At 38.3% G+C, this 27,164-nt stretch overlaps 1 long non-coding RNA gene across 1 annotated transcript; it reads right to left on the reverse strand.

The window, feature by feature from the left end:
* Positions 1–669: 669 nt before the first annotated feature.
* On the reverse strand, positions 670–27,164 carry LOC135447522 (uncharacterized). Its single transcript, XR_010440181.1, has 3 exons — positions 27,108–27,164; positions 26,323–26,505; positions 670–901 (listed from the first exon to the last, which is right to left on the reverse strand). It is a non-coding gene; the product is annotated as an uncharacterized LOC135447522 (long non-coding RNA).

Genomic DNA, 27,164 nt, shown 5'->3' on the forward strand with positions numbered 1-27,164 from the left:
ATTTGGAGAAGGACTGAGGGGAAAAAAAAGAAATAAAGAGTGGAATAGGTGCTCTGTGAGGCCCAGTCTGAAAGAAATGAGAACTCGATTTTGGATCACTGATCACTCAGGAAAAGGAGATTAAATCAAAATATCTACAGATCAAGATATTTTAAATCTAGTGGTATGTTTTGAGAAATGATCACTAAATCTCAAGTAGGAGATATAACTGGTATAATTTTCATATATTATTTTTATATTTTAAAAGATTCTGAGGAAGTTATTATATCAGCTGAATTTTGGTATTTACACTGAAAATTCCTGTACTAGAAAGAAGATGCACTAGGATAGGTTCAAAACAAGGATTTTGGCATCATTTGACTCCAATCACATCTGTTACAGATAGGTAATAAAAGCAAAGCTCAGTCTCAGAGAGGAAGAGCCAGCAACATTTCTGGTATCAGCATCAGCAGGTTCTAGACTGCAGAAAGAAACCATACTGCAAGAAGAAAATATTACCAAGAGGAAGCAGGATTCTTTAAGTGACTGGAGGCTCCAACCTCGTCCAAGGGCTAGTTCAGTGTTTTTCCCTACCATTGTTTAATAAAAACATGCATGTGAAATGAAAGCGACTCCTTTATTTTCTTTTCTGAAAACAAAAAAAGAGTGACTTTTTAAACAGCAAAATAAATCAAAGCATAAATTTGAATATGAAAATTTGCATATGAAAAAACTAATATTAAAGAAAAATACAAGAATTAATCTTCCCTCTCTCTAATGATGAATGAAAGGAGTAGGGGTTTTAGAATCAGGTCAGCAGTATGCTATTTCTGCAGCATTGGTGGGCAAACAGAACAAGTGAAAACAAATCCAAGTTCTCTTCTGAACTCCTCATGGAACTCCTGTAGGTGTCCACCATGCTCTGAAGAACAACAAAAAAAAAAATCAATGTCTGAAGGAAAAAGCTTCCAAACTTTTATGCAGCCTTTTTTCTTAAGTTCAGACACCAAAGAAGGAAGCAATAAATTAAAGAAACCTCACATTTTCTAGCTCTTCCTACAAAACAGCCTCTGACAAACTGAGATGTTAATTCAAAAAGACAATCTTCCAAGGACCTGAATCATCAGTGTAATACAAGAGGAATTCATCTGAGCTTGGTTGCTCTTCATTCTCTTGGAAGAGCAAACCGGCGCTTCACTCACAACGTGTTTGACTGGCAGAAAAAGCTCTTGTGCAGCCAGAACACTAAAATGCTGTTAAAATATTCAAGAGAGTCTTACATGAGACATGCAAAACCAGGAGCTTATAGCAGTGATTTATTTGAAAAAATATCTGTGATGGTGTTCACAGGGGTTCTTGGATGAGGGAAGAGATGAGGATCTGACTCCATGTTTCACAAGGCTTGATTTATTATTTTATTATATATATTGCATTAAAACTATACTAAAAGAATAGAAGGAAGGATTTCAGCAGAAGGCTGGCTAAGAATAGAATAGCAAAGAATGATAACAAAGGTTTGTGGCTCGGCTCTCTGTCCGAGCCAGCTGGGCTGTGACTGGCCATTAATTACAAACATCCAACATGGGCCAATCCCAGATGCACCTGTTGCATTCCACAGCAGCAGATAATCAATGTTTGCCTTTTGTTCCTGAGGCCTCCCAGCTTCTCGGGAGGAAAAATCCTAAGGAAAGGATTTTTCATAAAAGATGGCTGCGACAATATCAAACTCCCACTGTTGCGAAAAATTCTAACTTCATCTGAAGTAAGGCAACTTTCTCTCGTAGCACCACCTCGATCAGCTACACAAGAATCACACTTTGACTCAGTCCCAAGAGGGATTGTCAGGATTGTCTGCATCCAGTTCTCTGAGAAACTGAATCAAACATGTAAAAGATATGCTAATTCTGAAGTATTAACATTTTTCAGAAATAACCTATTTCTACACTTCTGAAGCTCGCATACCACTTTCTAATGCCCCTCCCTCCCTTCTGTGCTTTAGTATTTTCCTTACAGCAACTAATTAACACAACAAAGTGTAGCAAAATTGACAGGTAAATTATCCTTTAAGAGCATTAAAATATTTTCCAGATAAACAGTCGTATCAAAATATGTTTAAGTGATGATTTTTCTGTGCTAAGTCACGAAAATTATTTCCAAACATCCTCATTGCAAATTTGCATCCCACCTTGAGGGTTGTTTTTTATTTTAATTTCTTTCACATAATGTACTTTTAGAGTAAGAGAAATCTTCCTTTCCTGCTTCCCCATGCATTTCCTTCTAAAACCAACAACATACCAGCCCATACCTGACAGGAACAGCTGAACCCAGCTGATTATCATCAACTTTTTGGTGACTTTTTATTCCTCTTTCCTCATCTGGCACCAAAGGAAAACCTGCATGGAGTGCCAGGATCCTTCTTTACATGTTCAGGCTTTCACCTCTGTCAAACTCGTTTGAGTTTGTGCTAAAAGCACACATGTAGAGTATGTGCACCTTTTTTGTTTTGAATCCAAGATAAAATAGTAAATACATGGTTTTTTGTTGTTAGATCTCCCAAGCTAACAACCATCATATTTCTACAAAAGGGTAGTAACAGTGGACCATTTTTTCTTTTAAACTTCTAAAATATGACAATCTGCACAGAGCTGTTTTCCAGTACTAAGCTATTTTAAGTATAGCATGTTTAAAACCATTTTTATTTTTTCTATGCTGCACTATACCTTTTTCAATTTTTTTTTTGTTTGTTTTCTGTGCTGCGCTATACATCAAAAAAAGCAAGTAAGGCCAAGTTTTACCAAGAGCTAAACAAAGCATGCTGGTAAGAATTACCAAAAAAAGTTGCTGTTAAATTGAGAGAGCAATTTCAAGTGCCTTTCACTTCAGATATCCAATTTAAAATTGACCTCAGACATTCAATATAAATTAAGTTTGAAGACAAATAGAAAAAATAAAAAGGTAACTCCCACACATCATGGGCTTCTATATTATCTTGAAACAGAACAAAAAAAACGCTCATATCTAAAAACCAGAAGAACATCACTAAGCCATAGCCTCAGAGGCACTCTGTTACTCTTTGCAGCTGGAACTGCTGTCAGACAAACATAAAATTGTAATAAACACACATTTACCCACTGAGACACATTGATGAACCCTGCTGGGCCATCAGACACGTCCCACAGCCTTGCCCATATCTCAAGGGAATTCTATTAACCAAGCATTGGTTCAAGATCATGTCTTTCCAGCATTATTTTGTTTCCTGCCTCTGATCTGCCCACAAAAGAGCACACAAACAAGTCAGTAGAAAGCCTGCAACACAGCGAGAGGCCTTTTATTTTTGTTTTGTTACACCACGTGAAGAGCAAGCCTAATTAAAAAGATTTGCTGAAGTAGTGTAATTAATTATAGGACCATTACATAGAACAGTAACTGTTATTGATAATAAAAGATTGCTGCATGTACCAAGCTAGGAGCCAAGCCAAATACCAAGGAGAAAATACCAAACTTGCATCTCAAACCTTCCTTTTGAAGAAAGGAAAAGTCTGCCCTTTCTTCCCTTTCTAAATATTGAAACAAAGAATGATGTAGAAAAAAGAAAGGGCTTCCTAGCTGAACAGCCGAAGCCCACAGAGAAAAAAAAAAAAATCTCACATTGAAAAGTGCTTCAGGATGTGTCCAATAATATTCCAGGAAAGGCCTCAAACCATCCTCACCTCTGCTGTCCCAAAGGAATCCAGGTTTCATTTGGAGCACAATAGCTCCAGAGCATGAATCTCACAGCAGGCACAGGCAAAATCCTCCTGAGAGGTGATGCTTTGAGTAGCCTCAGGTGAAGAGAGCTGAGCCCTGCATTGCCACAGCTCCAGTATTGTGCTTTAACAAACCAGGCACTGAGTGAAAGAACTGCTGCTACAGGCTGCTACAGTTATAGCTCATAACGTGCAAAAAGTTATGAAAAATCTCAGTTCTTCCCCTTCAAGAGTTAATTTGCATGGAGGTATTTCCCCACAGCATAACTTGCTGCCTTGCAGTCTAGAGGACTGGGTTGCACTGCAGAATTGCTGGGGTGAAACGGCCTTTCCACCAGCACAGCAAACATGCAGGTGCCTGACTCAGAGGCACTGAGAAATCCCAGTTATTTGAGCACAAGGCTGCGTTTAAAGAAAGGCAATACACCGTGTCACAATATCTGTGTCACCCTCCCCAGATCTGATTCCTGACATTTACACTGAGTCCCATCCTCTGCAGGAAGGAATTTAGAGCGCACACGGATTAATCATTTCTGCTGTTCCCAAATCCCTCTCTGTGATCCAATACACACAAACAGCTTTGCTACTCTGGCATGAATAACTCAGAGCAACTAAAAACCCTCTAGCTCATAAATATATGACCAAACCCTATTCCTATCTCCTTTTTCACAGTCTATTCCAACCAGACCCAAAAGGTACACACAACGTTGCTCTATGAAGAGGCCCTGTCATGACAGCAGCATTTTGCAATTAAGGTTGCAGCAATTCATGGCACTTAGTCTGCTGTGGGAATCCACAAAATCAGAGGGTTTTGGGAAAGCTGCAAAAGGCAGGCCTCAGAGACAGCAGAACTGTGATTAGAGCTAAGCAGCAGCCATGAGATTGGTCAGCAGAAAAATTATTTAAATTGTAGAAAAGCAAGGGCAAATAGAACAATGGTCTGTGTATTAATGCTTGTCTAGAATAACTCTCTAAGCTACAGAAAAGTTTATCTAGCAAGATATTAGGAAGTTTGAAGCTTAATAATGGAGCTCTGTGCATTGTGTTTAAGGCTTACAAGCAGGTATTGTATTTGAAATAAGCAAGCAGTGTTTTAACCAAAGGTACCTGTGCTTATAGTTGGATAGAACTACTGTCAATGTGCTTTTGCTTTGTGTGATTGGTCAAAAAACTTATAAAGTAAATTGAAACATTAAGTTCTTTGTCTGCTGCCTGGGATGTGAGCTGGTGGCATCTTCCCATTGTCATAACCATGTAATGAGAGTGATGCTGGAAAATGAAACAGCTCAAGGCAGTTCCACAGCAGCCCCGTCCCGTTTGTGATTTGTACAGAAACCCTGGCTAGCATCAGTCTGCCTCTCTGCAAGGTGAAAACCATATCACAACCTCCCCCTTTGGTTACAACATGCCTTAGCCTAGCTCTCTTAACAGAAAACAAACCAGACTCAAAAATCACCCAAAGCTTTGACATGATTTTCAGTCTCCTGGGAAGAATGCTATGCATCAAACTGCTGTCCTGCTCTGTAAAGAAGCGTTTCCCATTGTTTTGTTCTCTTTGTTCAAGAGTTGTTACTCTTTAAAAGTCTTGTTCAATTATTAAAATCCCAACTGCAAATATAAAGTAACCAGTGCAGGAACTTACCTTGGTAGAGCAGTAACTGAACAATAAAAGATGTAAGATTTGCCATGGAGATCTATCCAAAAAATTATTTCCAGCATAAGCAAACAGCCAATAATGAATTATATACAGATTTTAGGTTTAATCAACATTGGGTTTTTTGTCTTTCAGAGCCTGAAGCAGTCTCAGATGCAAAAGATTAGGGCCAGGAATGATGGATAGTAAAACTGGAGAAGATATTGCCACAAACAGTCCACCTTTCAGTAAGTATATTTTATACCTAACCATGCCTTCCATCACTAGAAATCCTAACATCAGTCTAAGGGTTAGAAAAGAAAGTAACATGCAATGACAAGGTGTCGCAAAGTTCAAAAAACTAATTTAATGAATGAACCAATGGTCTTTTCCCACCCACCTTTGAGAGTATAAACCCCACCCAGAATACTATTAAAAGACAAGAAATTCACCATTTGAAAATGTTTGAATTATGCTGTTTTAGAGCTAATAACATTCCTTAAAACAAATCTTTAGAAAACTCTGAATATGGAGAAGTGTGCCCTTTTGTACCACCTCAACAAGCTCTGTGGAAGACCAGAGAGCCCATACAGTTACTGCCAATTTTTTTGCATTCTGCATTTATGGTATATTAGAGATCAAATATAGATTACCTTCACAGTGCACGTAATTTATAATTTGCATTTATTTATTTTATGTTTTACTCACACCACTGGTTGGAGATCCACAAAATAAAACTAGTTTCAAAGTTACTCCTTAGCAAGACAATCAGAATTTTTTCTTTTCCACCTGCACACACATGCCAGGTGGTGTGGGTGTGTGTGTGTGTCAGGAACTGCTATCAGGTCCTCAAAATCCTGACTGCATCCAGTGTTCATTCATGAATAGATACAAGTTTGGATCAGATACCAGTTTAGATGTATTTAAGTCCTTAATGAACCATAAGAACCCTGCCTCAGCTATTTTTTTTTTCAGATCAATTGCTTTAGTAATGGATAATGTGATGCAGGATTGCAGTAACTGATATAAAACCAGCACACAGCCTCCCCAAGTACTGATCCAGCCAGGAGAGCACTGCTGGACCCCACATCTTGGTAGAAACGAAACTCTTGTATTTACTCAAAAAACTCATCCACAATCATCTCATTTTTCCTGAGAAATTGAAAGGGGAGACATAAATCACTGTCATAGATAACACACAGAGGAGCCAGGTGAGATAAAAGCTTTTGCCCACACACTTGTCCAGGTCTGATCTCTGAGTGTTTGGGGTCATATCTCTAATTGTGCAATGAGAAAAACCCACACACAAACTGGGCTTTTCACTTGCTCTGTGTGAGCCTTGCTTGGGATTCTGCAAAAGGGTTTGGCAGAAAGGGAAAATTAACTCAGGATACTGTAAATCCTAACACAGCTTTTAAAGAGACAACAACTTTTGACACCTGTATGGCATAGTCATCCTATGGAAGAGAAGTTCTTACACCAAATAAGCATAGATTACATGCAGCAGTACACAACCACTAAAAACTCCAAATTTTTGGCTTTGTGCCACACAAGTTTTTGTTGCCCAAGCCTGAAACTCTGGCAGATCTTACCCCTGTAGATTACAGCTGCCAAACCTGAATTCCCACACAGCCCCCTGCTTCCTATCTACCAGAGAGGGGGAAAAAATGAAAATGATCACTCCAGATTGCAGCTTCCTCACATGAAACCACCTTAATTGATAATTTAAAATGACCCTCCATACTTTATAACGAAGTGTATACATTTCTCCACTATGCCTTGGAGAGTGGATTGACAACAGGAATGAAGTGGGAAGGGGAACACTAATCACTCCAGCAGGATTCTCCAGGGTTCGCCAGTTAGCAACCATAGACAGAATTATCTATTGCAGTCAAAAAAGAAAAATATTATTGTGATTAATGGGAGATTTTAATAGCCAAGGTGGATTTTTTTTTCATTTAAAATTAAAAAAAATAAAGCCAAGAATAGGGTTGTGCGTGAAAAAAAGCAAGCCACATCTCTGGAGACCTGGGTGCAGAGAAGCACTCCTGTAAAGGAGACACAGGAAAGGTTTTGGTAGGCATATTTCCAAATCTGGTAAAATCATAGCCCTTCTCTTGATATCCTTAAACTAAGCAAGGCTACCCTTCCCAGATCATGGCAGATGAAATCAGGATTTGAATTGTGATAAATAAGTATGATTCGTGCTGATAAAAATTAAAACAATAATCAATACTAATACAATAATTAATATTTACAAATAATAAAATAATTAAAAAATTGTAATGCCAAAGAAGCCTCCACCCCCCCTTCCCAGAAAATATTTTCAAAAACCACAAAAAAACCTAAAGATACAGTTGCTAAAAATAACCAAAAACCTAATTCAATCCCAAAAAATACTTATTATAAAAAAAATGTTACCTTAATATATAAATACAATAATACATTAGTCTTAACTTGTTATACTAACTTAATACACATGTATAACCCAAAAGTAAATTAAAAAACAAAAAGTCTTCATCCAAAACAACCCCCAAAAACTTGTACAACCACCAAACCAAATAATAACGCATGCATAATAAAAATAATAAAAGCAAAAAAAATAACAAACCAAAAATGAAAAAAAATAACATTAACACATAACATAAAAACAATCTTGAATTAGCAAGCTTATACTTAAAATAACAAAAAAAAAAACCTCTACCCTCCGTACCCTGCAGTATCTTTTACTTATGCACTATTATTAAAACCAAGTTATCCCTTATTTATATATTTCCTAAACGATTCAATTAAAATTACTACTACCTTAAATATTTTTTAGGGGTTTTTAAATAAAATAATTAAACAAACATAACAGAATGACTAAGGAAAGCTATAGAAATTAATGGTATCAACATCCAATCCTGCTCATTGCTGGAAGAGCCTGAGGTGCAAAAAGTCCCTTGTTTGAGCCAAGTGTTTTATGCAGTCAAATTCCAACTCAGTTGCACATGGCCTCTTTATCCCACAGATTCAAAATATCTTATTCTCCCATTTGCCACAGATAAATCTGTCTGGGAAAGATGGCATCCAAGCCCCCATAAATCTTATCTACAACAGAGCCAAACCTGTGCAATCTCAGACTTAAACACAACACTGGGCATAGCCCAGAAATGGGCCCTGGGAACTCAGCTGCAGTGATATATCCTGATGTCTTACAAAATACTCTTAGAGATCAAGAAAAAGCTAACAAGATCCTAACAAAGGACACTTCCAGCTCCTTCATGGACTGCCCATTCCAAAACCAAAGAATTACACCTTCAGAAATGCCAGGACTGGCATTAGACGAGCAATGTGTAAAGTAAAATTGAGGAGGGAATGCGTTTGACCTTAGATTAACTTTTTGGCACACAGACTTGGATTTAATGCCTGCAAAACCACACTACATGCCTACCTTGTTGCATCTGCAACATTCCATAGGGAGTAAGGGGGTGTTTGAAGAACGACAAGCGTGATGACAGGAAGTCACTGGCAGCTGCTCTTGTTCAAGGGTGAAAACTATAAAGTCATTGACAAAATTTAAGGTATAGGAGTCAGCCCTCAGTGTGTGGGTTTGTTGGGGGACTTGGGTTTGAGATTTTTTTTTTTGTTAAAATGTATGATGTTTGAAAAGTCTGAATGGCTGCCTACATCTTTAGAATGACTGGTCTTGATTAATACTGTTAGAATTAGCCACCAAATCACTCCTACAATTTCTAAATAATTTCTGCTAGCTCAAGAAGAGGCACAGCTGAGCTGTGGCACCCTACTATTAAATCCACCAGCTCCCTTTCCCACCAGACACCCCTAATTCAAAGGGCAAAGCAAGCTTCAAGCATCAGAACCTCATTCCTGCAGACAGATCCTCACAGACACACGGACCCAAGCAACGCAGGCTGACAAATTTATTCGTGCACTTGCTCTTCCATGGAGCTCTTGCCCATGCTCACAGCTGTGCACATCAGGAATTGGCAGGCTTTAGGCCCACAATACCTTCAGGTAGGAGCAGCAGTCAGATTTTGAAGTGCAAAGTCTCTTACCGAGACCCTGCGCAAGGCAGAATTTTAAATTGAGTTTTTGCTTATGCAAATCACATCTTTCATAGTCAGAATCTGACACTGTAGGATGTAACAGCATTGAGTGAAGTGCTTCATGGGGAGACTTGAATGAGGAGGCAGATAATGAAACAACTGCTGTCACAAGGCAGCTGATGATCTCTTTTGCAGTATTCCATGTATCTCTCAGCATGTAGAAAAATGTTTTAGGCAAGCTTATCCTTGTAGCAATAAATTAAAACATTTAGGGAATCTTGTTTTCCAAGAAATTTTAATAAACAGTGACACTTCTTTGATAGAAGTCAGTTTAACCTAAATCCCACCTGCTGGTTTGCAAATAGTGACAATTCAAGAGGTTAAGCTTAGTAATACATTTGACAGCCTTGATTCAAAAATAATTTTACTCAAAACTACGTTTCACAAAAACAACTATTCCTTGCTCCTGCCAAGTCCAGCAGGAGCATTGGAGGAGCAAGATTTGGAGCAGAGATTGGAGGAGACTGCAGTCTCAAAACCTTTCAGGCCACTACATTTGTTCTTTTCTATATATTTTCTGTCTTTCTTCTTCTAATTCACACTTCCCAGAGTTTTGAGTAACTCAAAAACGGATAAGTTTGGAGTTTGCTGAATTGAGTGGGCTAAAGTTAATATCTCCTCAAGTGTTTTATGTTGATTGAATGCTGCTCTAAACTTTTGTCAAGTCTCTGATTTTCTCAGCTTTGCCAGTAAAGTTTTTTGTTGTTTTTTTTTAAGTTGGTATTTCTCCTGTGTGTCTAACACAGAGTACATGAAAAGCTGTAAGTCCTTTTAAGAGTCCTGTCAAGTGAGTTTTTAAGGGCCTTACACCAACATAATTAATGTAATTTCCAACCAGTGTAATAAGAACTGTTTCAATTACCTTACTTTTCCATTATTCTCCATATCTTCTCTTTTGGAAAGACTAGACTGTCTTTTTATTAATAAAATGTGTTAAACTGATAATGATGATGCAAAAAGTCAGGGCAAGAGGGGAGGAACTGTCTACACAGGAAAAATTGTATCATACATTATTTACCCTATTTCTCTCAAACTCCAAAGAAAAGGGAAAGACAGAATAAGTGACTTAATGTGAATTTCTGGATTAGACACGCGGATGAGTTATAAGGATTAAGGTCAAAGGATAGATAAAGGGCATAAATCTACTCAACATTCATTAAGATGCAGATGTTTTATTTAAAGACACTCCTAATTCAGACCAACATTAACAGAGAAAAATCTGTTAAGACCAGCACTGCCAGCAGATATCTACTAAAAAGTTATTTCTGAATCTTTGCAATGTGACTTAAGCTAGTGACACTGAAATGCAATTAGATAATTAGACAGACTTTTTTCATTAAGTGCTTAAATCCCATTTCAAGTATGGAAGTGTGGAAAACACTGTGTACTATTAGAAGCACTATATCAATCCTTTATAGTTAAAATTGCTTTTTTCCAAGAAAATCCCCTTACCTCACACAGGCTATCAGCTAATTACTAAATATCCACATATCCAGTTAAAGTTCTATGAGAACACTGCACCAGCACAAGAAATAACATGTACTGTTCTGAGGTTTAGTATATTTTGAAAACAGCAACACATGGAACTCAGCCACTTGTTCCAGCATTAGATTTGTGGCAATTAGATATTAGAAAGATTTTTGTTTTAATCTTAAACAAAACACCCTGCTTCCATTTCTGCTCTTTTAAGTGCTGCACATATCTCTACAAGCCACAAGGTACAGAGTATTTTATTTCATAAAATTTCTTCACTTGACTTATGCAGGATTTAAATATGCAATGATCAGCATGCATTCCTTTGAAAGATTTATTTTGTTCTAATTATTTCATTTAATCTTCTATGTCAGCACTTTAGAATGCACCCCATTTGTTTTTTATTGCTATTCCAGAAAAAGTCACCATCGACTTACTTACATAACTTTCTGTGCTGGACTTCCAGTTAGAAGAGGTCAATCTCATTTTATGGGCTAGATGTTTGGCAATGTTTTATTTTTCCTGTGTCATCAAATAAACACAGATAATATAGAACAGAGAATTAAGAAAGCATAAAGACCTCCAAGAGCAGGAATTGGGACAAAATTATGAGAGATATTTTCACATCCTATTCTTGTTCAAACAATTGTTTTAGAGATAAAACAATATGTATGAGTGGCACCTCAAAAACATGCTATAGATTTAAATGTCTGCTCAAATTTTCGTGGTAAGCCCTGCTTTGTGCAGCTAAAGACTTGTCAAAGTTAATTTCCATCAATATGAAGTCTGGCACAACAGTCTGTAATTTATGTGCATCTCCTCTCTTCTAATTTTGAAGAAGAGTTGATGCAAATTGTTCCAGACCTTTCCAATATTATGAGAAATTCATAACTTTATTGCTTTTCTAACTAAGGGAAAAAAGCCAAGTAACAAAGAACTGATGTAATCAGTTGAATGGTTCTTACTTTTTTGGTTTTTAGGAGTAAAAGGAGTCTCTTTGAACTATATTAAAAAAGCTTCTGAAAGCCTACACAGACTATATTCCAAAACTACAGAATCAACTACGTAGAATCAAAAGGACACACCATTTAAATAAAAACATAAATATCCACTATGGCATCCCTTTCTTGGCTAAATCTGCTTTTAATTTCAGCCTAGACAGTTTCAATATTAATTCCCTGGTCACTCCATGTCAATAGAAGCTTTGTAATGGACAATTCCTCTTACAGTGAGCCAGTTTTTATTGATCTTTAGGTAAGGTCTATAATAGAACTTCAGTGTCAGCTTTGTGACAAAAAAATCCTCACCCCACTTTTGGTGTCCATAACATGGGAAAGAGTCTGAGTCATCCTGTTGCACACGCCAAAGGAACAGATCCATGAAGAAACAGCTATTGCAAAATTCCTCAAAGCTCCTCCACAGAACACACTGAGTTGGGAAGCACCCAGAAGGCTCCTCTAACTCTGGAGTGAATGTCCTAGACAGGGATCAATCCCACAATTTTGGCATTATTAGCACCATTCTCTGATTGGAGCTAATACCAGAGTCAGTCTGTCCTGCCTTGCCAATGACCTAAGCAGACCTTGAACAGCATCCATCAGAACACCAGGAACTCCAACATTTAGGGATCAGCAGGTTGGAAACCCTCTTTAAAAAGCTTTCAAGCGCAGATTTTTACTTTGCTTCAGTTTGCACAGTGCTGTGGACGCTGGGCTCCTTTTGGGGCAAGTTAAATCAAAGCACCCCTTGTACTCCTGTCAAGCAGATAGCCAGCCCATGGAATCAGATTAGAATGAAACCAAAAATAAACAAAAAGGACAAAAGGCACATTGATATGCTTCAAGCATGCACATGAGGTCCTCAGCTCCTCCCAGTGTGTTCTGTGCATCCCTCCCTGTTGGTTCACATCACTTCACACAGTCACAGCAGCCAAGAGGAGAAAACCCTGCCCTGTGTAAGAAACCTCATTCATTTTCTCATTCATTTAAATCTAGCCAAAGCTGTCCAAGATTTACAAGATCTCTTCCTGTCTGTATTTTAATATCCACACAGGAAGAGATTATGTTAACCACAGCAAGCAGGCTATGGCAGCAGAGCCCTCAGAGCCATTCACTCACAGCCCCACTGCCTTGCCAACACTGCTATTTCACAGCTGAACATCAACACCTGACCCAGTTATCAGCAGAAAACATCTTAGAACAAATCCACAAAATGTGCATAAAAGACAAATGACAGACAGCCACTCAGCTGTTCATCCAAATGGTCCTGAGGGAATTTGAATACAGCAATGCTGAACAACTGCATCCTGTAACTTGTCACCTGCAGAGCACAAACAGAAGATGATTCGTGTCTGTTTGCCATGTAAAAATCTTTAAAACTGGTTTCAAGAGAACAGTAAATTTTAATCCATTCCTTGCGTGAAAAGTAAAAATGAAAACCCACTTATTAAAAAAAAATTATTAGCAGACACGAACACAAACCAAGGAAAGAAAACTGATGTGTTTGGGATAAGAAATCAGTTCTCAGTTCAAGCTGAAGCCCTTCAAAGGGGTCATGGAACACAGGGATAATCTTGTCAATAAAGTATACTCATGTTTCCTAGAGGCTTTTGTCACAAATCCTCATTAAAGGCTCCTAAAGAAACAGAGTTGTAATTAGATGAGAGAAGATCCCACCCTTCATTTCCTATCTTTTGATCACTTATTAATGAAAAAATAAATTGCCCTTTCAAAGCAGTTGCTAAGTTAGTCCTTGAAACATATATATGGTTCTTCAATGCTTAGTGCACTCAAGTGATCAAGATGGGGCAGAGAGAAGATGATGCACAAAGAGAAAAGACAAGAGGATATAGAGTTCATAGTTTAAGAGCTGAGGATTACTGTGACAGGTTGGAGAGTACCTTAAGCAGATGAGTAAAGATGAAGACGAATGCAAAAATGTACATTGAGGAGGAAAAAATTATTTTTGCATCACAAAAACAAATTAAGGAGAGAGTTACCACTCCAAAAAATACTGGAATTAGCTCACTATTCAAAAGCAGGCAAATAAAAGGTTTGAGATTATCAGGAAAAGAACAGTAAACCAAAAAACAGCAAGCCATTCTGTCTCAGACATCCTTTTATGGAAAATCCTTTCCTTAGGATTTTTCCTCTTGAGAAGCTGGGAGGCCTCAGGAACAAAATGCAAACACTGATTATCTGCTGCTGTGGAATGCAACAGGTGCATCTGTGATTGGCCCATGCTGGATGTTTGTAATTAATGGCCAATCACAGTCAGCTGGCTCGGACAGAGAGCTGAGCCACAAACCTTGTTATCATTCTTTGCTATTCTGTTCCTACCTAGACTTCTGGTGAAATCCTTTCTTCTATTCTTTTAGTATAGTTTTAATGTAATATATATGATAAAATAATAAATCAAGCCTTGTGAAACATGGAGTCAGATCCTCATCTCTTCCCTCACCCCTGTGAACACGGTCACACCATTCCTCCTACAGACCATTTATGAACCCACACTGCATACAATCCTATTAATCCCATTTCAGAACGATCGAAAAAGTAGAAAATATGCCAAATGTTGTTGTGAGGACAAAGACACGGGAAAATCTTCTTTGGAAGAGGATTAAGTAGATGAGTTTGCCATCTGAAAACTCGGGGCAAGAGAGCAGCAACTTGCACAACATTGCACATAGCATAAAGAAGCTGAAGAGGAGATTTACCCAGGGCAAAGGGGCAGAAATAGGTACCCCCAGCAGAACCATCATGAGCCAGGTGTGCCCAGGTGGCCAAGAAGGCCAATGGCATCCTGGCTTGTATCAAAAATGGTCTGGCCAGCAGAAGCAAGGCAGTGATTGGCTCTCACTTGAAGAAAGAAATTGAGGAGCCTCTCTGGAAAGAGCAACAGAGCTGGTGAAGGGTGTAGAGAGAAAGTCCTGTGAGAAGCAGCTGAGCTCAATGAGTGGTTTAACCTGGAGTAAAGGAGGCTCAGGGGAGACCTTATTGCTCTCTACAACCCCCTGAGAGGAGGTGTTGTAAAGTGGGGATCAGCCACTTCTCCCTGGTAATAAACAGCAGGATGAGAGGAAATGGCCTCAAACTGCACCAGGGGAGGTTCAGGTTGGGTATAAGGAGGAATTTCCTCATGGAAAGGGTGGTTAAGCATTGGAAGGGGCTGCTCTGAAAGTAAAATCACCACCCCTGGAAGTGTTCAAGAAACAGCTGTGTGATGATGTTCACAGGGGTCTTAGGATGAGGGAAGAGAAGAGGATCTGACTCCATGTTACAGAAGGCTTGATTTATTATTTTATGATATATGTAATGTTAAAACTACACTAAAAAGAATAGAAGAAAAGTTCTCAGAACTTAGCTAAGCTAAGTTTTTCTCTTAGCTAAGCTAAGAATAGAAAAGAAAGAAATGACAACAAAAGGCAGCTGCCTCGGTCCAAGCCAGCTGACTGTGATTGGCCATTAATGACAAACATCCAACATGGGCCAATCACAGATGCACCTGTTGCATTCCACAGCAGCAGATAATCAATGTTTGCATTTTGTTCCTGAGGCCTCCCAGCTTCTCAGGAGGAAAAACCCTGAGGAAAGGATTTACATGAAAAGATGTCTGCGACACAGCTGGATGTTGCACTCAGTGCTGTGGTTTATCTGACAAGGTGGTGTTTGGTCAAAGGTTGGACTCCATGATCTTGGAGGTCCTTTCCAACACTAATGGTTCTAAAAGATGGCCTAGAAACACTTCCACTTGGCCAGTTCTTGTGCAACACAGAATTCCACAGCCTACATAACCTTCCAGGAGGGTTGGTGGAAGTTATTTTTTCCTATTCAATCCAAACTTTCCATAAAACATTCATTAAAACTAATGTTAGCATGAGACATTTGATGACTGCATATGTTAAAGTTTTAGGAAAAAACTCAAAAACTGGTATTGTATGAAATACATTGCCAGGTATTTAATTATTTGCACTTAGGTAACAACTCTTTATTTTCTACACATTTTAGTCTTTGTGTTCAAAACTACTGACAGTCTCTGCTGCTCTCATGAGAGGCAGAAGGAAAAGCACAAGTGTCAACCTCAGTATCTCTCACCCACTGACCCCCTTCCCTGTGCATCAATTCCACTCTCCAGGGAACTAATCAACATCCATAGAAACCAAGAATTGGATACCTAGATATAGATGCATCTGTTCCCTGTGCGATGCAAAATTTCACCTCATTTTGATCCTATGCCAGCTAAAAAAAGGATAGATGTGAATAGAATAAAAAATTCAGAACGTGTTCTGCCCACCTCTATCAGCAACCTAAATGCTGAAACTGGTCAAATAACTGTTTGAAGCCAGCCTGCAATTTCACACAAATGCTGGACTATAACATGCAAATAATAATAAAAAAAAATAGAATCAACCAAGGCAAAAAAACTGGCAAAAAAACTGGCAAAAAAACATCACAGGACACTAAAGCAATAACCTGTCAGAGAACCAGCAGCTGTTAGACAGATTTCTTAGAAAAGGCCTAGCTATGGACTTACTTGGAGTAGCTATAAATCAATGCGCCATTTTCACAAACAGTCAGGAGTATGTACACCCATTAATCCATAGATTACTGTAATAAAATTGCTGTGGCTTATTCTGGAATTCATGAGCACAGTAGTTTGGTCTTTCTTCCCATCCAAAGATTAGTTGGTGCCATTTTGAGCAATTATTTTGAAGTAATGCATCAATTTATATAAAACATTGATCTCTTTCACAACTTTTTTTTTTTACACTAAGAAGAAGATACTGAAAAGATTAAAGATCAAGGACCATTCATTTAGTACAAAAGGAGTCCCTCTTCAAAAATCAATTTCACAAGGATTAGGAAAATATAAAAGCATTCCACACACTATTCTGGTTAAACTGTACTCCTCCTACAGCTCCCTAAGAAAGCAGAACAGAGAGGCATGACTTTCATCAGCGGAAAAAAAAATAATATATGAAGACCAAGCTCCAGCTCGACCTTTATCTTCCTAAGTGATAACTCTCAAAAGTGACCAAAAGGTTAACTAAACTCTAAAAAGGTCATCTGTCTTTAATCTGGCTATATAGATCCTTTTCTGATGTTCAATAGTACACAGCTACTGTTCATTAAATATCACCCGTCCATTCTGTGTTTCCACCTCCTGTTTCCAGCAGCAGCCAGATTTTTGTTCTGTCATATTAAATAGCTTGCAACTTTCCCCAGTCCAGCACATCTTCTGGGATAAGAAGTGGTTTTATGGTTATGTAAATAAATTCCCAGCAGTTCTCCTCCTACAACCATTCTGTAATGTCAGATATATACATATTTGTTCTGAGTACATCAGTGCCTTCTTTGCTCCACTACGTGTCCTTCATACTTTTCAGAAATAACAGTCACCTCTTTTGCTCCTCACAACTGCTGCAGCTCAAGTAATTTTCAGCTAGGTCTTATTTCAAAGCAATTATATAACCTAAAGTTATACCAGAAATTAAAGACTGAACTTCAAATTCAATGTACAAAGTAGTGTTATAATTTGGATCAGGTTCTTCAGATGTCTACAGAGTTCAGAATGAACTGTGAATAAGAATTTTTTTCCTTAAAACATTTTATTGCCATATTTGCAAATACATTCTGAAAGTTCACATGATCCTATTGAATAACACAGGTTATTCTTGTTGCTTTCTTCTCTTTCCTGTTTGCTATTTTGCAAGTACTCATGTTAGTAACTACTAGAGTTACTAACTACTACTAAATACTCTAGTTATTCCAGTAAAGATCAAAAACTGCAGGGAATGAAGCTTACCACTTTTTCCATCCTTAAAAGAACAGCAACAGGTCTAGCTCCCTCCTCTCTTCATTAATTATAACCCAGTTGATAAAGCATCAGAAAAAGCAGAGTTATCTCCTAATTTTTCATCAGGTATGTAATGAAAGCCATGAAAAAGACTCTAGCACTCCTCTGGCTATCTTTCATGTTTTCTGCACATCTCCCTTCAAGTCAGTCTGAAATACAGTGAAGAAATGTTTGTTTAAAAATTAATTATATATTTTATCATAGTAAACAGAATCTAACAAGCATATGTAGCATTAAATAATAATTATAAATTAATTCTTCAAATTACCACCATTAACCTAAGCAGAAGCAATGTATCAGGTCACTCAAACATCTTGTTCCTGGATGGGCTTTTGCAGTCCTCCTTGCTCTTGGAATTAAAGAAGATAAGTGACCCACAGGCAGATAGGTCACTTATATTCCTTATATAATATATATTCGCAAAATAACACATACAAAATAACGCACGCTTAACTATATATATATATGTTATATATATTCTTTGAATGCTTCCTATTCTCTTCACTAAGAGCAATACAGGAAGAACCAGAATCAACTTCCCCATCTAGACTAACAATCTTCTTCCATCTCTCTCCTAGCTATAATATAATAAATATAATACCATTGTTGTCATATTTAATAATAACATATTGATAAAACATTGATAGATTACTATAATAATATAATTAGCCCCCTTATTATTATGTGCTCTTGGCTGGCAGTGCTGAGGTAGATCAGAAGGGTGCCAGGGTAATTAAGAAGTCTTTCATGGCTCTGGGTTAATTGGTTGGGGGAACAGGAGCCCCACACAGGTGCTGTTCTGCTCAGTCCCTTCAGCAGCAGGGATGAATGATGAAAGGAGCAGGAGAACCCACACTATCAATGAACAGCTGGTGTCTTCAGTGGAAATTTGGGTTTTTTGGATCATGGGGCAATTAATTCTTTTTTGGCACTGCTAGAATCAGCTGGCTCCATCTGACTAACAAGGGCGAAAGGATTCTAGACCATGAATTGTTGGGACTGATGGAGAGGGCTTTAAACCAGGTTCTGCCTGTCCCAGGGACTGACAGACATATGTAAGTCCATATTTCCTGGGTGAGAAGCAAAAAGTGGTTCTGAGGCTCCAAGCAAATTGAGGGTCAGTGTGCTGAGGAATGCTCACAACAGCACCTGGAATTCTGTCCTCTCTACTGCTCTGAGTGCTGTACAATCCTTAGCATGGAACCTAATTTCTTAAGCAGCATATCAGTCTGATTTCTTCAGAGAACAGTGGAACAAACATGCTAAATCCTGTAACTCTCACCTGCAAAGGGATGTAAATTCTTTCACGTTTATTCCCAGGATCTGGGAATAAACCACAGTTTATCTCCTGAGACAGCAAAATCAACAAAACTGGTTGATCCCAATATAGAAAAGGGTTCAGCTAAGCAAGCTGTAGGCATCCCACAACCCTGTATGCCCACAGAGGACACCTGGTTAATCCATGCAGCTGCATTTCAAGGGAAATGCTGGTTTGTGGATCAGTGGGTGCATGAACCTGCCTCACCACTCCTGCCTCTCACTAGAGACACAATTCTCATGTCAAAGATAATCCAGTCTCATAAGTCAAAGTAAAAGGAAGGATGGTTTATCAAAAGCAAATGAGCAGAGGAGAGATGAAAGGGATCCCAGACCTCATATCTAAGTTTAATGTTGCTAAAAAACAGTAAGAAAAGATCAGAATAGATAGGCGTCGCAGACATCTTTTATGAAAAATCCTTTCCTTGAGATTGCTCCTCCTGAGAAGCTGGGAGGCCTCAGGAACAAAATGCAAACGTTGATTATCTGCTGCTGTGGAATGCAACAGGTGCATCTGTGATTGGCCCATGTTGGATGTTTGTAATTAATGGCCAATCAAAGTCCAGCTGTGTCAAGCCTTTGTTATCATTCTTTGCTATTCTATTCTTAGCTAGCCTTCTGATAAAAATCCTTCCTTCTATTCTCTTAGTATAGTTTTAATGTAATATATATCTAAAAATAATAAATCAAGCCTTCTGAAACATGGAGTCAGATCCTCTTCTCTTCCCTCAACCTGAGACCCCTGTGAACACCATCACAGATAGAGATAGCTGAAGAGTTTTATATCTGATTCTGCTGTCTACAAAAATCAGTCTAACAGTAAAATTACCAGGGTTTCACTTCTGTCATCCAAATCCAACCCTTAACCATTTTTCCTGCAGGATCTGTAAGAAATGGGACAAGGTTCAAGGGATGAACAGCACACCATGTGCTACAGGTCAGCATATTCAAATGCCTTGGGTGCATTTGAAGTTAATTATCATGAGAAAATTATTTTAAAATGAAGTATCTACAAACCCTGGGCCTGAGCCCATTGGAGACATCACCCTGCAAGAGGGACCTACCAGCCCACCTGTTCACATTTTGTTGTAAGAGGGCAAGGAATCAAGAGCTTTAGTCTTGGCATCTCCCTTCATATCTATGCAGTTCTCAAACACTGATTTTTCAAAGAAATAAATCACTGGTGAGGGAGATGCAAACATACCAGCCCACACAGCCATCACTGTGGCATCCCTAAAATATAAATATAAAGTTGTCTCAGCAATGAGAAGGCCTGCAATAATTAAGCCACTTTTTGAATCTTCCAATGGCAGGCTTGTTTGCCTACATCTCAGCTCCTGAATGGAGTGAAGGAAGACAGATATTAAGCAAGAAGCGAACACTAGGGAAAATAACTTCCTCCCCAGCAAGATTAAAGGCATTTTTACAGAAAAAGACTTATAAGAAGCAGTTTTACTGTATGCAACAACAATAACGAGGTGCCTTATAGACAGCAGTATGAAATGCAATTTCTTTCAAATTAAGTAAGGTTATTTTCATCAGAAAAGTTCAGAGACCTTAACCTTTATGAATTAAAAAAAAAAATCTGTAAGCAATTTAGAAGTGGACTTTTTCTTAAATAAAGAAAACCAAGATTTTTACGCATCAAAAGACACAAAATTGCCTACATAAAAAATAAATGGTTATGTATCTGTAACTTAAATTTCCAAGAAAGCATCTTTGCTATTGACAGAGATAATAACCAATTCCTCAAATCAAATTTCTGCTCCACGTTCAAAGAAAAAGAACAGCTTGAAACAAAAATATCCATGATCATACCAAGATTTGAACTCAACAAAACTTGGAAGGGTGGCTGCCTAATCCTTTTATGCCTCTTCCAAGAGAACAGGCTCACAGTCTCGAGCAGTATTGTCTCAGAACGCATCCAGATGTCCTTTTGTAAAGCAATACATAAGCAGAAAAAAAAAAAAACTAAAAACCCACCCAAAACTAGAAAAACCCACTCCAAACTAAAAAAAAAAAAAAAAAAAAAAAAAAAAAAAAAAAAATTAAAAAAATAAAACCAAAAAGAACAGGGGGTTATCAGAATAAGAACGAGAAATATTTCTCTCCCTCTACTCAGATCTCTGAAATAGGGGTAGGGGTCTCTCAGAGTCCTGATCAGTAGCCCAACAGCTTTCAGCACATTCTCAAGTTGAGCAGCCATCAGACAAACCTCTCTTAGGTCTTTAAAGTCTGTGTCCCCTGCTGCAGCTGGGCTTGGCCAGCAACATCCCCATTTTCTTCCTTTCTCATTGCCTCACCACTTCACTTTGTCCTCCAGAGCCTTGCTCAGCCTGAGAACACCAGGAAAGGAGCAATTTCACCCTCCTTCTTTGCCACAGAAAGTGAAACATGTCCAAGAGTGCAGCAGCTCCCAGGATATCAAATACAATTTCCCTTCCCTGTGCAGCCATGACTTAATATTACATACATTTAATATTACATTCAGCTCGCCTGATCAGCAGTATATTTGTCATGCACCCTGACTGCACTACTCCAGATGCTAAGCAACAAACCTGTTCCTTGAAATTTCACCTGAACTCACTGCCAGCTTGCATGATAATTGTCTAAATCAGAACCTTTACTTTCCTGTGTAATATAATATATATATTTATATATTATATACAAATATTTAAAATTAATGAAATATATAAATATACATTGTATATATTATATATATTATACATAATATCATATATATAATATATATATTATATATATTTTAAATATATATTTATTTTATAAATAAAAATAAACACTGGTATATCCTCTTTTCAGTCAGCATTTCCTGCCAGTTGACTGGAGAGGTCTGCTGTTCAGGAATTCCACTCTGGAATCCAGTTTTTAACAAGCTCTATGTACCACATAAGTCTTTTGCTTACTGCACTAAGCAGAAGCTGTCAGGAACCACACAGTCTGCAGGCATCAGTCTGTACAAATCAGCTGAAATATCTCAAACAGTATCAATAAAAACAGTCAGCACAGCGCACTGTCCTGCAAAAACACCAGTTCAGGTCCCAGAAGTAAAACAGCAGCCACAGAACCATTTGCATATATTTTTCTGGGTTTGCATCTATTTTGGGGACCAAGGAGGAAAACTGCTTACGGAGGGCAGGATTTCATGCTGGGGACAGCTGGGCAGGGCTCAAGGATCCCTGCACTGTGTTAGAGTGGGCACAAAGTGTTTTCCTTTCTTATTTCAGCCCTCTAAAACCCACCCTGACCACACCAGCTGGATTTTGGGAGGTTATAGAGCCAATGGGCTGCTGAACATGGAAATACTCCTTTTCTAATTACTCATTTTTCATTTGATAGTGTGAGTGAAGCTACTACACTCCTGCTGGGAGCAAGGATTCACTTTCATAATGAAAACACACAACCTATTTCCTTCTCATTTCCATGAGGATTTTCTAAAGTGTTAACCCAAGGAAAAACTTTTAAAAAATAACTTCCTTGACTAAAAGCAAGAATAAAACCAAGTAATTCCAAGACATGAGATCTTATCAGAGAAATCATACTTGTCACTTAGCTCCCTCTCTCTTCCCAGTGCCAGAAATGTGCTGGTTACAGGGAAGAAGATGCATTGTTCATACCGGTCTTCTTATAACTTTTTTCACTGCAAAAGAACAGCTAGAAGCAGGGAAAAGAAATAGCATCTAAAAATGAAAGCAGAACCTAAGCCTGAACTTCAGGACACCAACTTGTGTCCAGTTTCCCAGAAATTAATAGGTCTTGATCTCAAGATCCCTTCAAAAAACTTCAAATATTCAAGATTTCAGCTATTTTTGTAGTCTAAAAACTTCATTAAAACTTGTCTTGCCTTTCAGAACTCTAGAAGATAAGATCACAGCAAAGGGTGGAACTAGGTTCATTGAGTATTTCCAAGAAAATTCAAATTCACTGGCAGTGAGAATTGAGTTAAGATATTTATGACCACACAAAGATGATAATCTAGTGAAGAATTTGAATACAGAGGAAGAGGGGAAGGACATGAGCTTGTTAGAAATAGGACAATGAACTGCACAGTCATAAAAGCACTTCAAATTGTGCCATTGCTTGTTTCTACCACACAGAGTTAGTTGTTTTACTTGCTCAACTATCAAGATGCTCTAAGTCAGTGGCATTTTTTCATACATACCACTTTCATTTCCTTCAGCTCAGCTACCATTTATCCTTTCCTGTTCTCCTTTAAGCCACTGGGACAATCCACTGGTGTCCACAAAAATAGTTCTTGTGCACTTAATTTTTTTGAATATGATTGTTTCTTCTTTACCTTACCTTTTGCCCTTTATATTTTTGTGTACATTTTGTGACGTCCATAACAGCACAGTAGTGCATTTGTATAATTTATAACACATACATTTTTCCCTTTTACAGACGTGTAGTCAAAACATTTAGAGAGCTGCTCTAAATGGTTCATCCACCCAAGAGTAACAATCTTAATATCTGTAGGGTATTTACCCTATTCTCAAACATCCAAAACTACCACAATTTTCTGTTCCACCTCCAAACCATTTCAAACCACAAACAATTCAATATTAGTACCATTTAAACACATATGGCTATAGTACAACTCAATCCCAGCTCGTGTTCAGTCTTCTCACTGTTTCTTTATAACCTCTGAACTGAGATAATCCATTTTCAAGCACTTGAGGAAAGTGAAGCTTTCTGTTACAGCCCTCAAACTGGGTAGATCAAGGCAGTGGCTTTCTGTGGATTGAATGAAAAAGGGGGATATTTCTAAAGCTTCTACACAACCACCAGTACTCAACCGTGGCAGAGAAAGTTTCTTAAATTCTTACACTTCAGCCTGTCTTTAGCTGAAGAAAATCTCTTACTGCTTCACCCTTAAAAAAAAAAAAGTTTTTATCAATATGCATAGAGAACTTAAAGATTCTGAAAATATTACCTTTAGAGCAGTTGTTTCCTGCTCAGCTTCATTTCATCATTTATTATGCTTTGATTATTTTTTTTAGCATTTTTAGAACACTAAAAATAAGCAGAGAACAGAGACTGGCTTTCGTCAACCAAAAACAGTATCCCAGTTTTCAGGTTCAATATTTGGTACTGATTTGAAGGGAAATGCATGCACAGCAATGCTCCAAAATACCATCCTACCGTGCTCCAAGTCTAAATTTTCCCTCTTTCAGTTTAAAGCCATTCCCCTTTGTTCTATTGGACAGAGATCTTTTATGAAAAGTCCTTTCCTTAGGATTTTTCCTCTTGAAAAGCTGGAAGGCCTCAGGAACAAAATGCAAACATTGATTATCTGCTGCTGTGGAATGCAACAGGTGCATCTGTGATTGGCCCATGCTGGATGTTTCTAATTAATGGCCAATCACAGTCAGCTGGCTTGGACAGAGAGCTGAGCCACAAACCTCTGTTATCATTCTTTGCTATTCTATTCTTAGGATTTCAGCAGAAGGCTAACTTCTTCTATTCTTTTAGTATAGTTTTAATGCAATATATATAATAAAATAATAAATCAAGCCTTGTGAAACATGGAGTCAGATCCTCATCTCTTCCCTCATCCTAAGACTCCTGTGAACATGGTCACAGTCCTATCCCATACCCTTGTAAAAAAACCCATCTCCACTCCTGTTGGTACTGGAAGGTCTCCCCAGAGCCTTCCCTTCTCCAGATGGAAAAGTTCCATCTGTCTCAGCTTGTCATGATTAGAGGGGAAATAAAACCCCCCACCTTAACAAAGGCTTATAGGGCAAGAGGAAACTACTTCCAGTTGCTCCAGGAGAGGTTTAGATTGGGTATTAGGACAAAGTTCTTCACTGAAATGGTGGTCAGGTATTTTTCCAATCTGCCCAGGTAAGCGGTGGAATCACCATCCCTAAAAGTGATCAAAAATATATGTGTGCCTATGTGGTACTTTGGGACATGTGAATTAGTGGTGGATTGCAGCTTCCCTGGAGGTCTCCTTCTCTTGCCTTACTCAGCCCCTGCTCACCTTTTGATAATAAAAAAGGAAAATATAGGTTGATAAGCTGTCCCCAGGCAGTGTTCCTGTGCCACCCAAGTTTTCCTCTGCAGCTGAAGAGATCCTTCTAAGAAGTTTCCAAGAGGTGGTGTGGTTGTGTAAAGAGCTGTTCACCCCTACATCTAATTTTAGATGGACATACATGCCACTTTCATTTCCTTCAGCTCAGCTTACCATTTGTCCTTTCACGTTCTCCTTTAAGCCACTGGGAATTCAACGCTATTCCAAAGCATAATTATAGCAATCTGCATATAAAAGGCTGTATGTCCTACAGAGGGTTCAGCTACACTAAAAAAAAAAAAACAACCTCTTCCATTGAGGAAAAAATCAGGAGTTAATCCCACAAGTAGGATTCAGTAAAGTTATATAGTTTTCACCTGATGTGAACAGCCTATGGATTCATAATGCCACCAGAAAATTGTCTAAGCCACTGCATTAAGTCAGTCTGAGTGCATAAAGGAATTGCAGCTGGTACAAGGAAGCCATGGCTGTGGCAGACATCTCTTATGAAAAACCCTTTCCTTAGGATTTTTCCTCCTGAGAAGCTGGGAGGCCTCAGGAACAAAATGCAAACATTGATTATCTGCTGCTGTGGAATGCAACAGGTGCATCTGTGATTGGTTTCATGCAGTTGTTTGTAATTAATGGCCAATCACAGTCAGCTGGCTCAGACTCTGTCCAAGACAGCTGCCTTTGTTATCATTCCTTCTTATTCTATTCTTCTATTCTTTTAGTATAGTTTTAATGCAATATATATATTAAAATAATAAATCAAGCCTTCTGAAACATGGAGTCAGATCCTTATGTCTTCCCTCATCCAAAATCCCCTGTGAACATGGTCACACATGGCTCTAAAGCTTGCTGCAGGCTCAGGTGCTCAACCAGGGTCCCAGGCAAAACCCAGTAATGAATGGCCTGACAGTATCATATCACACTACTATTTAACAAAATTGAGATACAGGAATATAGCCACGTGCTGCATCACAGAAATCACTTTTTTCATAATGTTCCTTACACTGAAGATGCAGAGTTAACCTCAAAAATGCTCAAAGTCATCTGGGTGTTTTTTATTCACCTTACTCCATTTGCATACTCACCTTAAAATCTGTTGTCTTATATATCAAGAGTTCTATTACCATTATAGTGCAAGGACTCCATATTGCCAGAGTTCCATACCTCTTTGATGTTTCTTGTAGGCAGCTCCACTGAGCACTGACTGTTCCTGGTCCTTGCAGCAGCCATCTGACTCCAGATCCCACCAATCCACTCTTTTATGCCACTGTTCTTATTGGCCACAGGTGTGGCCTGTTAACATCAGGCCCGCTCCAAATCTTTAGTAATTGTTTCAGCTGCAACTCACTGGGGGATAAGATTACATTCTATACCACCTTCATTTACCCACACTGTATCCCTCTCCAATTCCCTCTTTTTCTTTTAATTAGAGAGTTGCAGCATTTCTAGAAGCACATATTCAAATTATGACACAGTCATATATTTCATTCAGAACCAATAATTATACAAACATTCAGACAACATATTACAGTACAAATATATATTTCTGAGTGTTAGTTCAGTTTTGCAGCTTTTCTCAGTTTACCAAGTACTTATCTTCAAAATCTTTTATACTCCTATTTAAGAAACGCTAATAGCTGTAATTGATATATTTTACCAATAGTTTAGTAGTCAAGTCCTTGTCCTCAAGTTCACAGGGTTATAAGGTCAAATCCTGTTTCCTCAAACCCACAGGGCTACATAGTTTAGTCCCAAATCCACAGGGCCATCCCAAAACCATGGAGTCATATAGGTTAGTCCCAAATCCACAGAGTCATCCCAAATCCACAGGATCACATAGTCAAGTCCTTTTTCCTGAATCACATTGGGGCCACCATTTATTGTCATTATATTGCAGGAGTTCTATTATCAGTACATTGCAAAAATTCCCTATCACCACAGTTCCATACCTCCTCAATGTTTCTCGCAGGCAGCTCCTCTGAGCACTGACTGTTCCTGGTCCTTGC

Source organism: Zonotrichia leucophrys, chromosome 4 (assembly GCF_028769735.1).
Source record: "Zonotrichia leucophrys gambelii isolate GWCS_2022_RI chromosome 4, RI_Zleu_2.0, whole genome shotgun sequence".
Lineage (NCBI taxonomy): Eukaryota > Metazoa > Chordata > Aves > Passeriformes > Passerellidae > Zonotrichia > Zonotrichia leucophrys.